The sequence below is a fragment of the Protopterus annectens genome, chromosome 14.part0 (genome assembly GCF_019279795.1).
Source record: "Protopterus annectens isolate FY-2018-M chromosome 14.part0, PAN1.0, whole genome shotgun sequence".
Lineage (NCBI taxonomy): Eukaryota > Metazoa > Chordata > Ceratodontiformes > Protopteridae > Protopterus > Protopterus annectens.
In genome coordinates, this window is record NC_056748.1 from 1,167,305,117 (window position 1) to 1,167,319,424 (window position 14,308).

Sequence of the window (14,308 nt, forward strand, 5' to 3'; positions counted from 1 at the left end):
AGGGTATGATTTACAGGCTACCCTTGTCCATTAGAGACATTGGTGCTTGAACTGGGGTGTATTTCCGATTTCCTATCCGTTGGTCCAGGTTTCTCTTGAATAGGGTGAGGGAAGAGGTCTGCCTTACACAGATGAGAAGCCTGCTCTGGACAAGGGCAATTCTGTGACAGAATTGCCCTAACACTAGCTCTGCTTCTGCACTCACTTGCTGGACAACCAGCTGAGTAACTGCTTGCTTCACATTGCTATATTCTCGCTGCTTTTATATTCTCCATGTAGCCAATGCTTTTCCCAACTTTAGCCACTGTTTTCCCAGATTTATTGTAAAGACATTCATCTTACTAGTTCTCTGTAGTCAGTGATTTAATTAGCTTTATTGGAACTGGCCATCACCAGCTTTGTATCTTTATTGTAACTAGTTAAATCACTGTCACTATCCTTGTGTCATTATTGTAACTAACCAAATCACTGTCACTGTCTTCATAGCAATTACCTTCCTAGGGCTCTGCTTCTCCAATTTAATCAATATGAACATTTATCTTTACTTTCTGGTTATTATATACTAATCCCTAGATTAGTTTAATTAACTTAACCTTACCTAATAAGCAAGTGTAATACATTCCTTTGCCTTTTTTCTATTATATGTACTCACTATGCTCTAGTCCCTTCTGTGTCCAGTCTATTTACACTTGGCACCTTGAGGCAGTGTAGCAACTACCAATAACCAATTACTCTTAACCAGAACAGATACCATCTGTGAGAGATGCAAATATTTATTCAGATTAGAGGCTGACTTATCACTGTCTACCAGTATTGGTAGGGATTCTGCTTCCACCACACAACATTACAACAGTAAACAAACATATGCAGAGATTGTTGAGAAGTCATTAACCTCACAAATAAGTCTTAGCCACCTATCTACCCTGATATACCCACATCTGTATCCTCAGCCAAAATCATGAAGAGTCAACAGGACTGCAAATCTACATCCCTAAGGCCACAGAAGCCTGTGGCCTTCGATGATAAAGTCCTAGTTATCAGTTACTCTATAGTTAAGCAAACAGATCTGATCCTGCAGAACAAGGAGAGGGTAACAGATTCACATACTAGTACCAGGCTAACTCCCCTTGTGCTCCATTTTAAGCCTAGTCAATTACCCAATATGAGAATCAAACCCTGCACCTTATGTCTGTTAGGTAAACACCTTAGCCATTACACTAACTTATCTCGCTAATCCTGTTAGTGACCTCTCTCCAAACTAGTCACAAAGAGCTGGCATGGAAGAGTGACTGACAAGTACCTCTATTAGCTTAATGAAAACCAATGGGCTTGTAGAATCTATGCCAAGACAACATGAACTGTCATTTATTTTTACCATCCTTAAGGGTCTGGCATCAGACCAAATTACAACTCTAACCAACTCAGCTGCCTTTCAGGTGTCAGTATTTACAGTGTTACTATTGTTCTTAGATCTTTCCACCCTAAATGTGAATACAACCTCATAATTGCCTATGTAGGGGTGAATAATATTAAGAGGTCTTCCTTGGGGAGATGCAGAGTGACATAATGGATCTTTACACGTGTCTGAGGTAAGTCAAATTCTGGGCTTAAGCAGTATTCTGCCATCACCAAAAATGGGGCTACATTAAAAGGGCAAAGTAATAGACTTTAAAAACTGACAAATTAACTAGTTGCATTCTAGGGGGATCCAGTGTGTGCATATCAGTATGGCAGGCCATGTCTGACTTGCCAGCCTGCTTTGCCACAGATGAACTGCTCCCCTAGTTTGTTCTTTTAAGCAAAGTTGATGTCCTGGAAATACCCATATAACAAATTCTAGCTAGACATATATCACGGTGTCAAGGCTTAATGCAGACTTTAAATAACTATTTACCCAATCCTCAGGTCTTCCTGACCAATAAGCACATCCACACCTGTACAGTTACTGAAATGTGGTGCCACTATATTGATTACACTCTGTCAGTACCTGGGTTTGCTACTTGCCATTCATTCTGACCCACTGAAGGATGAGAGGGAACCTCTCTATTGGTCTGTTATCCAGTCATCCAGTACCAAATTCAATGGGATATCAGCCTTAAATTTCCTAAAATAATGGTCACCATAAAAAGGCCAGCTATCATCTTTTGAATTATAGGTCCCTTCCTATGTCTCCTGCAGGTAATATTTTACATCTAAATTACTTGGAAACATCTCTATTCAACCAAATAGACTGCTTCTAGGTAACTTTAACTACTCTTCCTTTAACTGGTGAACCTCTTCTACAAATAATAATATGTATGTATAATGTTTCTGTGATATTATATGAATCGAAGTTCCAAGACTAAATTCTGCATTACCCCACTATATACGCAAATCTTCTTCACTTGATCCTCACAAATATTTCCCATGTCTGCACCATACCTCTCAACTGTTCAGATTTTCACAGAATGTCCAGCTTTTTCTTCATATTGTTGGTCTTGTTTTTCATAAAATTGTGGTTTTTCTGGCAGATCAACAAATCGTTGAGGGATGAAATAAACAATAATGACAGACTGAAGTTTCAGACTTCATACCCTTCAGAAAAAGTCATGCCAATGCAAAACCTGTTATTCTATCTACTTTCTAAGTTTGTAATAGCAATATTTAAAAGTTGACCCTATTTTGGGCCTTAGTCCCTCCATTATTTATGACTGTGTCCAGATTTCTAGCTCTAAGAGATTGAGAGGTATGGTCTGCACCATGTATTTCCCCATTCTGGCTACATTCACCCAGTGGGCTGTTATTTTGTCTCTCAGAAGCTAACACTACTACCTGTTTGAATCCTGCGATATTCAGAGATTACTCCAAAGCAAACCTCCTACTATTGTTGGACAACCTAAATAAATTTCAAAGTGCTCCCCACCAAAATCCTTGCTAAAGCTACTGTGCTTACCTCTAATTTCTACTCACATCTTTACCCCTGCACAGAGGCATCCATTCATGTCTACCATTAATACAACTAAATGTTCAGATAAACCCTTATAGCAAAGTTCCCACATAAAATATTGTATAATAGAAAGAAACAGATATTTATCATATATATAGGAAAATCTCCTCCCCTTGTCACAAACGGGAAATGAAACATGTTAGCGAAAATCTCAAGCAGTCTTTTAGAAACCATAAGGCTATTTACAAATTGAAAATTGTCATCTCTTCCAAAGACAACCATAAAGTCTTATTTAACTATGTCAGGACTCTCAGATGTAATGCTCAGTTCTGCTCAAAAATAGTATCTAATGATTCTACTTCCTCTACTCTTGAGACCAGTGCCAACATCCTTGCTTAAAAATCAACCCCACTTATCCATCCATTAATTCCCCTTATTATCCATCTAACCACACCTCTCCTGTAATCTCTCTCTTGAAGTTTAAATATTACGTGCAAAGATTTGATTACATTTCTTTTTGCTGTCATTATGCTCTCATTATGTAAGCTGGATATTTGATTATAAAATAAATAGTTTTCCTTTAGGAGTGCTATGCTTATTAAGTACAGTAAACTTATATTTGTGTTTACTATAGGCTGAACAGTTGTCCAGTCTCTTCTTGATTTCACATCACGTGACATAGAATTCCAATGATGTAATTGTTAATACAGACAGTTTGGCAGTTTGTAGTGGGTAAAGTGTTTTAAGTCTATAGCAGATTTCAACACATAAATGCAGTACAACTAATCAAACTATAATTCAGCAAATAAATGCAGTTGTATTCAAGTAAAAAGCAAATAAAAAAAAACACAAGACTCCTTGTATAATAATTGGCATGCAGTATAGTCATAGCCGTCCTTAGGCACAGGCCAAATAGGTGGGAGCCTAGGGCACCACTCTAGCAAGGGTGCTTTTCCAGTAATCTTGATGGTGTAGGTAGACCAAGATGGGGTTACCAGGTGGTGTGGGGGGAGCCGTTTTGACCTTTTGTCTAGAGCATCATTTGAACCAAATGGCCAACCCTGAGTATAGTAACATATATGCAGCACTAATACTAGTCTATCATGGGATAATATAAAAATAACTAATGACTGGGTGTGGTACATTGAATATTTACCCATGGTTGTGTGGTTTAATCACAAAGGTGAAGCTGTGGTGTTCTTCCACATTGTTTCTGTATCCTGCGGCTTTGCTGATGTACTGTGCATGCTTATGGGACTTATGTTCCCACACTCATACAGTACATCAGTACATTGGAAAGCAAGCAATGGTGATAGGCCAATCTCAGTTCCTACTTTTTTTTTAAACTGTGTAATTTGGACACTTTAGAGGTATGGGAGAGGGCAAAAATACAAGAAAAATCAGGGACATTTCATTAGTTTTGTGTAACGTACCTGATTTTCCTTGCATTTTCTCTGCCCTCCATACCTACCTCTTGATCTCTTAGCTGAAGAAAACTGGAAAGCCTTGGCATATATTAATGGAAGAAAGTCTGGGCACCCAGAACTTTTTCTTCTGGTATATGCTTGATTTACAACAGGCACGATGGTTAGGCTGACCAATCACTGTGCATGTTTTTGAATGTTATTGACCTGTCATTGTATAAAAAAATGTATTATACACCTTACAAGGAATCTTATTCTGTTCTAATTTATTTTCACTTGCATATAACTGCATTTATTATTGTCTGATTGACTGACTGTGCAGCATTTGTGTGTTGAAATGTGTTTCGGTCTGTGGTCTACATTCAGGTTTGTGCATTTGTTGAGACAACTAGATGAATAACAGAATGCCTTATACAATGCAGACCTAGGAGTGACATCCACAGCCTTAGTTTGCATTTTTATTTTATTTTAGTTATGTTTATTGACCAGGGTGGAATACACATACTTTTGGACCATTTTCAGGTTCAGTCAGGGAATTCACAAAGTTATAAAAACACTCCAATACTAAAAAATAGTCACAGAATTGTAATGCCACTGTGATACAGGAGTATGTAGTTGAAAACGTTAACAAAATAAAATAAATCAGAGTCTCAAAGTTATTTAACCAGCTCAAGATGCAGGTCACCCCTTCATGGAAACATTTGTGCCTTGCTTACGTTACTGGATAACAGATTATATGGATATTATTTAAAAAAAAGCTGTAGATGCATAATGTAATTTTTTTAATGACATGCACAACATGATTCATTCTGCCGACATCCATTCTTTCTTGTCTACAAGTCTGTGATTCAACAGTCCTTAGAGTTTGTTGACTGCCACATAACTCATTATTGTGGTATTGTTTTCATTTGGCGAGTGTGAATTCCGCTTCCTTCTTCAGTTATTAAAACCGCTTTCTGCTTTGTTACTTATGTTTATCAGTATTTGCAGCGCAATGAAGCAGCTGCGGTGTGCTCGAAGTGCTCCTATAACCCACGTCCAACACAAACACACACAACTGTGGTGCTCTCCAGGCTTTTATACCAGTGAACTGAAACTGTGCATGCAAATCTTCCATGATCGTATGAATAGTTTCATGAGCTATTTTTGCCTTTTGGCAGAAGGTAACAAATGATAAATCGGCACTGTTTTAGGTAGAATGACATTACAGAAATATATGCACCCTGGGATTCATTAACAGTTATGTAAGCTTTGGCTAAGCCTACATGATTATAGCATGTTTGTGCAATAAGCAGCAGCCTTCAATGAATATTGATCCTACTCATCATGCTTGCTCAGTTCCAAGCACCGTTTCATGGCCAGTGGCCGTGTTGGTGGCCATGAAGTGGTGCTGGGAGCATGAGCACACAATGCAAACAAAAGACATTGCCTGTAGGCAAACGTATTATGTTATCATGCGCAGACAGCGTATATGAAGAAAAGGCAAGTGACTTTTAAGCATGGAGATGCGGGGGACAAGAAATTGGGCTGGTTTACACAAAACACAGTGTGATCAGTGCAGAGAAAATTGCAAGAGAAAGGTAAATGAAGCAAATGCACTCAATTAATGCATTCAAATGTGCTGAAGCCACAAAAACATTTTAAAACAGAAATATGTCCATAGTGATGGTGATAATAAATAATACTGTGTCCAAGTGTTTACCTATGTGTGTAACTTCAAAACAAACATGCTAACAGTAGAGAGGGACACGATGCAATATTGGAAGAAAGGGGAGTGAACATGATATTAATGCTGATAATGTGCTAAGTTCAGATATAGTTAGCAAGGACAGTGGATAGATTAGGGGTCATTTGCATACAGCAGAGTTACTGAATATGATGTACATACAGGAAATGTGTGTGTGATAACTAACTGTGGTGCTGTATCCTCCAAGCCATCCTGTATAAACAAGACATAAGCCATAAAGCAGCTGTGTCATGCACAGTCAAAATGGACATGTTTTAACATTTGTCATTGGACAACCATAGATCGGGGGATATATTACATTGACACATATCTTAGACAAGCATGTGGTTTATATACATGGGGATCATAAAACAATAATTAAACAAGCATGTGTTTTGTTTACATGTGCATCATAAAACAGTAATATAATAGCAATCAATATACACGTGACAAATGACAACACAGACCTGAAGACACTATAGTAGTTCAAGGTCTCTGCAAACAGAACACATCTAATACCGGATTAAATTGGGCATGTTCACAAGATGCTACAATGAACACTGTAATAACAGCATTTAAACAGCACAAACATATATTAATGTCATTACTAATAAAAAAAAATGAGAATAACAATGTCATATAATGTTGTTTGTGTAATGTCAATACATTCATACAGAATCCTGGGCGGCACAGTGGTGCAGCAGTTAACGTTGTCACCTCACAGCAAGAGGTTCTCCGGTTCGATTCTTGGCTGGGGTGCCTTCTGTGTGGAGTTTGCATGTTCTCCCTGTGTTCATGTGGGTTTCTCCGGGTACTCCGGTTTCCTCCCACATTCCAAAAACATGCATCTGAAGCGTTTCTCCCCGGGCCTCCGCTGAAAACAGGCTCTGTGGAACCTAGTCGGACTTTCCCGGTCAAAAAATAAAATAAATAAAAAAATAAATAAATGTTACCCTTGGCTGGAACTGAATAGCAAGGTATGTAAGCCCAACAACTACAAGCATGTGTATGAATTACATGTGCTACAGTGGAAGTCTTAAGGTTTCTGGCATTTTAATTTCTACAGGGCTTTTGGGTTTCTAATACCATGATGGGAATGGACCCCATTCTTAAGTCAAAGTATGATTAAAGTTCATGAAATTAGTATTGTTTCCCTCTTTGATGTCAGCCACAAGTGCTCTTCTCAGCACCTGCAATGTGCCCAGTAATGACTCCTTCTGCAATTCGTACAGTGTTACATGAATTGGTAACATATCTAAATATGATTGTAAATTTTTTAAGACCCGTTGCTTCTACTACAATCGGAAATGCCTGGGTATATTTCTTCCACATGGCTCTCGTTTCTGCCTGCAGATCCAGGTAATTTATGACCTTGTGGCTCTCTGTATGCAAGACACTGTAGTCACTGAGTGTGGTGATCTCAGTGATCAATGCTACTTTTGTCTTCTTTTCTTGGACCACTATATCCGGTTTTCTAGCATCTATCTTTTGAACTACTGGTATTGTGTGATCCCATGTGATATAAACGTCATCATTTTCTATGATTCTTTGGGGTTCATGTTTCCAGTGTTGTTCAGCCACTTCCATACCATAATGTTTACACAATCTCCAGTGTGACAGTCTTGCCACATTATTAAGGCTGTGAGACTCCACTTATGTGAAGTCATTGCATCATAGGATTGTGTTGCAATTTGTATGAGCTAAAAGGGCAAGGGCAGGTTTCTCCCACATAAATCATACACATTACAACATCCGAGGATGTCATTCATGCATAACAGCATTAGGATAGGCAATGATTATAGTCATTCAGTGTGAGTTTTGATCACCTGACTATGTGGCAACTGAAGCTACATGATATTGGAAAGAATAACACTGGTGCTACAAGTGTGAGGTATTCAGGTCTGTGAAGCCATGACATCATTTTATTGCTGCCAGGGAGATGTCTAATTGTCATTCTTTAAAATATTGTTGCTATATATATATATGTGTGTGTGTGTGTGTGTGTGTGTGTGTGTGTGTGTGTGCCTCGCACAACACTGTCTGCTGCTAAGTATACCCAGACCTAGGTGATACATAATGCAGTCACTGTGACAGGAGAATGGCACTCACACACAATGTGTGAATACACGCATGGCTGTGTTCATGGGGTCTACCTCATAAGATCGACAGACCATTTGATTGACATTCATTTGGTCGACAGCTCATTTGGTCGACAACCAGTATTTAAGGCACTTAACAAGGATTTGTCCCCCTCCCCAATGTTGTGTGACCCTGGAGTTGATATATGTAGTTGGGGGGTGTGGGGGGCGAAGCCTCCCACCTATTTTTGTTTAAAATGTGTAGTTTTGTTGTATTTTCATGTTTTAAATGTGCCCCCCCAACTATATATATCACCTCCAGGGTCGCACAACATTGGGGAGGGGGGTGGGGCAATTCCCTGGTTTTTGCCTTGAATACTGGTTGTCGACCAAATGAGCTGTCGACCAAATGGTCTGTCAATCTTATGAAGTAGACCCGTGTTCATGCTATACCCCTGGTTGAACATCAGTCTTGTCCACTTTTCTCCACCCCTATCTGTACAGTTTTTCTATCCATCACCACTTCCTCATCTTCACTTGACTATCCTGCCCTCTCTACCACTTTATATAAACTCCTTCTATCATCTACTCCACATTTATACTAATCTATCCTAATCTCTCTCCCCTTTTATAGTTACAGTTAATAGGCAAAATTCATGTCCTTAGTTTACTACTATGAATTGCCAAAAGGATGTTCTCCAGAATAGTATATAGTGTTTTACTTTGCTTCTTTTCATTGTTCTCTTTGCAACATATTTTTGTTATAGCTCTGTGCCTTACAATATTGCTAATTATTTTTGAATTGTATAATTTCCAACAGTTTTTTTATGTAATATCATTAAAATTTGTTTCTCTGTTAACTGGAGCTTTTCTTCCTGGGCCTCCACTGAAATGGGTTCTTGTGACCCAGTTGGATTTTCCCAGTAAACAAATGTCAATAAATAAATAAGTAAATAATTACAGATTTGAACTCCTGCCATACTAAGGCACCAGCATACAGAACATAGTCTCATGTCCTCACTCCACATGAAAAGCCTTAGTAGTTCTCATGGGAAAGCCAAATGTCATCTCATCGGATCATCATTAACAAAGAAAGCATTTTTGTGTGAAAAAAGAGCAAAAATCATTCTAACAGGAATCTGCTTGCACTTGAATTTGGAGCTTTAATTTTAAGTTATATTGTACATGATGGATACATACATTCATACCTGTTGCACTTGAATTTGGAGCTTTAATTTTTAAGTTATATTGTACATGATGGATGCATGCATTCATATTTGTTTTAACAATCACTTGTGTCTTCAGTGTGTATTATGTTTCTTTTATTTTTTTTAACTCATACAGGGCTATTGTGTCAAAGACACCTGCACGCTGTAAAATATGTCATACTGTGCTGCAGGGAATGAAGTTATCATGCAGGCACTACATCAATGTGGCACCCTCCTCTTAGAAAGAGTCAGAGGTGGCCAGCACTTCTCTGACTACATCTATGGACAATTGTTTAGCTATGTAAATGGTATCTGAGGCAGTGTCCATACATATCAATAAACCTGACATAAGGCCAGGGTCATAATAATGTACGTGATTCTAGTGCATGTAAAATTGTCTGGGAACGTATGGCTGGGGGGGGGGGGGGGGGCTACTAACAAACCACCACAGTCTAAAACTGTGGAGTTCCTGTCCACTGTCTATGTCTTACATAAATGTTGTGGGGCAGGTATCATTTAAGGATGGATGTAAGATGCGAACAATAGAAGTTTTATTTAGAATATTTGTTATTAGTAGATGAAATGATGCTCCAACATATAGTAAATGAAAGGGATCATTCTTTTCGGTCAGTAGTTATTACTATTACTGCTCTGGGCTTAGAAATCTTAGTGGACTACCATGAAGAGAAACCCTTTCTTATTTAGCATAACAGTTTTTGCTACAAAGACTAGAATCCATATAGTTACTGATCCTTAACCTTTACATAGCTAGATAGCTGCAGTTATGTAGTTTAATTACCTCCTAATCTATTTGTCAGTAGGATAGCTAAAACTTATCAACAATACAAGATTATGTACAGGAGATTAGTCAATCTCATGTTTCAAAGCCTATGACTAGTATGCCTACATCATATTACAGAGTGCAAAAGTTTATCACCCACTGTAGTCCATCTAGGAAGTAAATAATAATATTCCACACAGAGTTCTGTAGATACACTATAACACATATCAGTGGAGCTACTTAACACCGTTAGCTTTTTGTTAACCATTTGGCTAGCTGCTAAGTAATAAAACTAAAGCAGCAGTGTTTTTCATTAAACAATGGTTTTACCTATAAATGCAGATATGTTTTGGTTCAAATGTAAGAGCACAGAAGCTTATGGGACACAGAATTTGCATTATGTAGTTGTGTTAGTTTAAACAGGTTGAATACTTTTTTTGACAAAAGATGAGCAACGGCAAACAATCCCAAAATAGCCTATTTTGGGATTGTTTGCCGTTGCTCATCTTTTGTCATTCCTAGTTTGTGAAGTGGTTTGTGCTTGCCTTTTTGGTCGTGAATACTTTTTTTAATAACTTGCAACATATGAATTGTCCCCACCCCGCCCCCGGTAATGATGTATTGGTAAAATATATGTGGAGCATTGATGTTGCGACTTCATTTTTTATTCATATTAAATGCAATTCAGATTCATTTAAGCAAAGTTCAGAATGAATGATTTTGCAGAAATAGTTATAACAGAGTTATTTGGAAGATAAGCCAGCAGTAATATAACCTAAGCATTAAATCATTGCCTTTAAGGCTCTGCATAACTTGCGATACTTGAAAGCAGAATGTAGACAAAGAACTGATTGCAGCTTTGAACCAGCAGTATTGGTAGTCTGTAAGACAGGTGGAGGCCTGCAGACTACTGCTGACACTCTGGGATAAGCCACCTGTCTAGTGTATCTGTGTTTCTGATTAACTGCTTAGCAACAAACTTGGGTGGAGATAATGTATCAAAAATGGATATCGTGCTTTTTCTGTTTGTTCTGTTTAGTAGGATGGAATTATATTTCAGATGTTATTTCTGGAAATTGTAAAAAAAAAAAAAAAGGAATTCTGTGGTTCATTGCAAGTAGAGGTTCTTTTCGTTTCTGCTGTCATTAGCCTCCAGGTACAAGAAATGCTTCTCTGACTTTTAACTCTATTTTTCAATCCGGGAATCCTTGCCACTATCGTGACTAGAAATGTTGTATAATCATGCCTAAGGAAAAACAGGCAGCCATCAGTTTTTGTTCTATTATAACACTGGGGAGATTTAAGTAATTTGGTGCTTTAGTTATACCTGTAAAGATGAGCAGGTATACGTTATACAGGTGCTTGTGTTGATTTGTTTTCTAATTCTATGCATACTGTTATGTGTTAAGATTGGAACATCTGGCCCCTGCTTCTATAATGAATTTATTTCTGGTTAGCCACTGGAACACTGTACTAGTAACAAGGCAGAAGAGCTGGACCAAATGCAATGTAAGGTGATTGTTTAAGTTTTAACACACTGAAAAAACAAACAGTAAGATCATGGGTTTATGCAGCAGAGAAAAAATAGCAAGTTACAGAACAGTAGAAAATTAATTTATGGAATCTGAGCTTTAAAGCCATATGCCTCAACGGTGTCATGACATGTCTAAAAGTATTGTAACTGGAAAAAAAATCAATAAGCAAAACTGTTCTGAATGTAATGAGCTCCAAAGGTGGCCAGAAGTGGTAGCCAGTAAGTACAGGACCTCAAGCAATGATAACTTTAATAAATACGCAAGGAAAAGTCTTCATTTGGAGAATTGCTGGATTAAGACATACCTACTTTTGTAGCTATTTGTAAGACAACAGCATAAAGACAAATCACATTTATAGTGAAGAAGCACCATTTTAAGACAACAGCTTTGGAAATATTTATTAAATTTGCAGACTTAGGAGATTCATCTAAGATTTTTTCAGTTTATTTTCAGTTATCACAAAGCTCAGCACTGAGCCTAGACTGCCCCGTGCCCAATCTTTTTATGGGGTCATGGCTTAATGTGGACAAAACTTTATGTGGTCTTTGCTAATTGCATTCTCTCTCTCTCTGTCCAGTGAAGATAGCCCTTTGCTAATGAACTGTACAATATTGTCATGCCTGGAGACTGTAGCAGGTAGTAAATAATCATTCCACTTGTAGGCACATGTGATGCATCCCATCTCTGGTCTCCATGAGGGACTACAGGGGGTAGGCATTCTAGGTCCTGTGTCCTGAATCCTTAAGCAAGTTCAGCCCTGTCATTCCTCTATCTACCCCCTAGGAAAACTCTTCCTGGGCCACTAATCAAACCCTGGTCATCTGGGTCATTATCAAGACTGCATATCTTTGCACCACAGAAACAGCTACTTTATTTCAAATACCAGACTAAAATGCAACAACTCTGCTTGTGTGGTAAAATAAGTACATAAAGTCTGTTCCTGTAACTTCTGCTCACATAGTTCACTGGTGACATAGTAATATGTTACCTCATTACACACAAGTCTGAACAAATGCATTGAGTTCAACTGCAGCCTGTAGGCAGTAACTATAGACCGTGTGATGTTAAAGTAGGTGGCATTCAGGACAACAATGAGAGAGACACAGCATCCAGGTACAACATCAGCATGGGAAACCAATTAGCTGCTTGGCTACTAAGACAAACAATGTAGTTTGTGACTTTCTTTTCTTTGCATTGTATGTAGAAACAGAGAAAGAAGAAACAAAAAAATAACGGATATTCTCTGCTGCAGAACTGGGAACTAAGCTGCTATCAGTAGGTATAGAGGACAGCACTGGTGTCCGAAGGATGTCTATAAGTCACTGTCCAAAAAACAGGGTACAGTCTACATGGATCTATCAAAACTGATATAGGAGAAATATATTATGATGTCAGGATTTTATATTATTCGTTTCAGATAGTTGCCGATGAATCACCTGCAGATATGAGCACACAATCTATGACCATGGATGAACAGATACAAATTCATAAATCAACCATGGCAAAACCCAAAATCTAATAATTATGTCAGTTGCAAGATTTATAGCAGATGGTGGTTAGATTCTACAAAGTCTGAACTGGTTAAATTGAGATCTACTCCAACCCCATGCTGCTGAAGAAAAATTATGGAAGACTGGAGATAGTCAGTTATCCAGGATGAGGCTATCATTGGGTATAAACAATGAAGGCTTTGGTCTGCATTTAATTAAGGCTCATCTATCACTTTCCTAGAAGACTGGTGTTTTCTAAGAGCAGGCATTGTGCCGTTCTTTATAAAGGGTTTTACTAGCAATGTAATAGTAAGGCAGATCTGCAGAGCAGTCAGGTGTAGGAGATTTTTTTTCCCCAGACCAAATGGAACCACCTCTCATTTCAAATGTTCCTCCCTCATTAAGAGAAAAAAGGGGTTGTTGATCTACCTCACAAAATTAAGGCTGTGAGATGCTGAAGAACGTTGTCCTCGATTTTACCAAAAATCAGTCAGTTGAGGGGCATACTCAACACCTAATCAAACTCCATGAAAGGAAGCATCTCACTATGATCATATTTCATATGGACAGAAGTTCTAGTCATGACAGTGCCTCTAAATGTGTTCTTATGACTGATCCTAACAACAACTCAGTCCTGGGTCACATTGGACAGTATGAGTAACCCTTTTCTTCGTCTTTTTTGGTAAGATGTGATTCAAAATGTAAAAACTTAAAGTACTATATGTCATTGAACATTAAGCATTCAGTGCTGGGAGCTTCAGAACTGCCTTTGAGTAGTGGATCTGTTTCTTCTCTGCAAATTACCTAGATATGATGCAGCTGCATTGATTAACAGCCTCTTCACCAATATTCTAAACAGCAGACAGAAAAGAAGATTGAGTCCAAACCAAGCCAATATAAGAAGATTTAATAATACAAATGGTGCAAGTTAGCACTTTCGGGTGGATACCCTTGTGAAGAAGAGTCCTTAAGGGAACAAAGGATGTTCTTGGTTTATTTAATATTCTAAACAGAATGGTACCTTAAAGGAAAAGATGGATCTGATAATGACCAGTAACTATATGGGCACTCAATAAATCTCAGCTAGGGAGCTCCTAAGCTAAAATTAATGATAAAACAGAAGCATCATCTGTAGTCTAT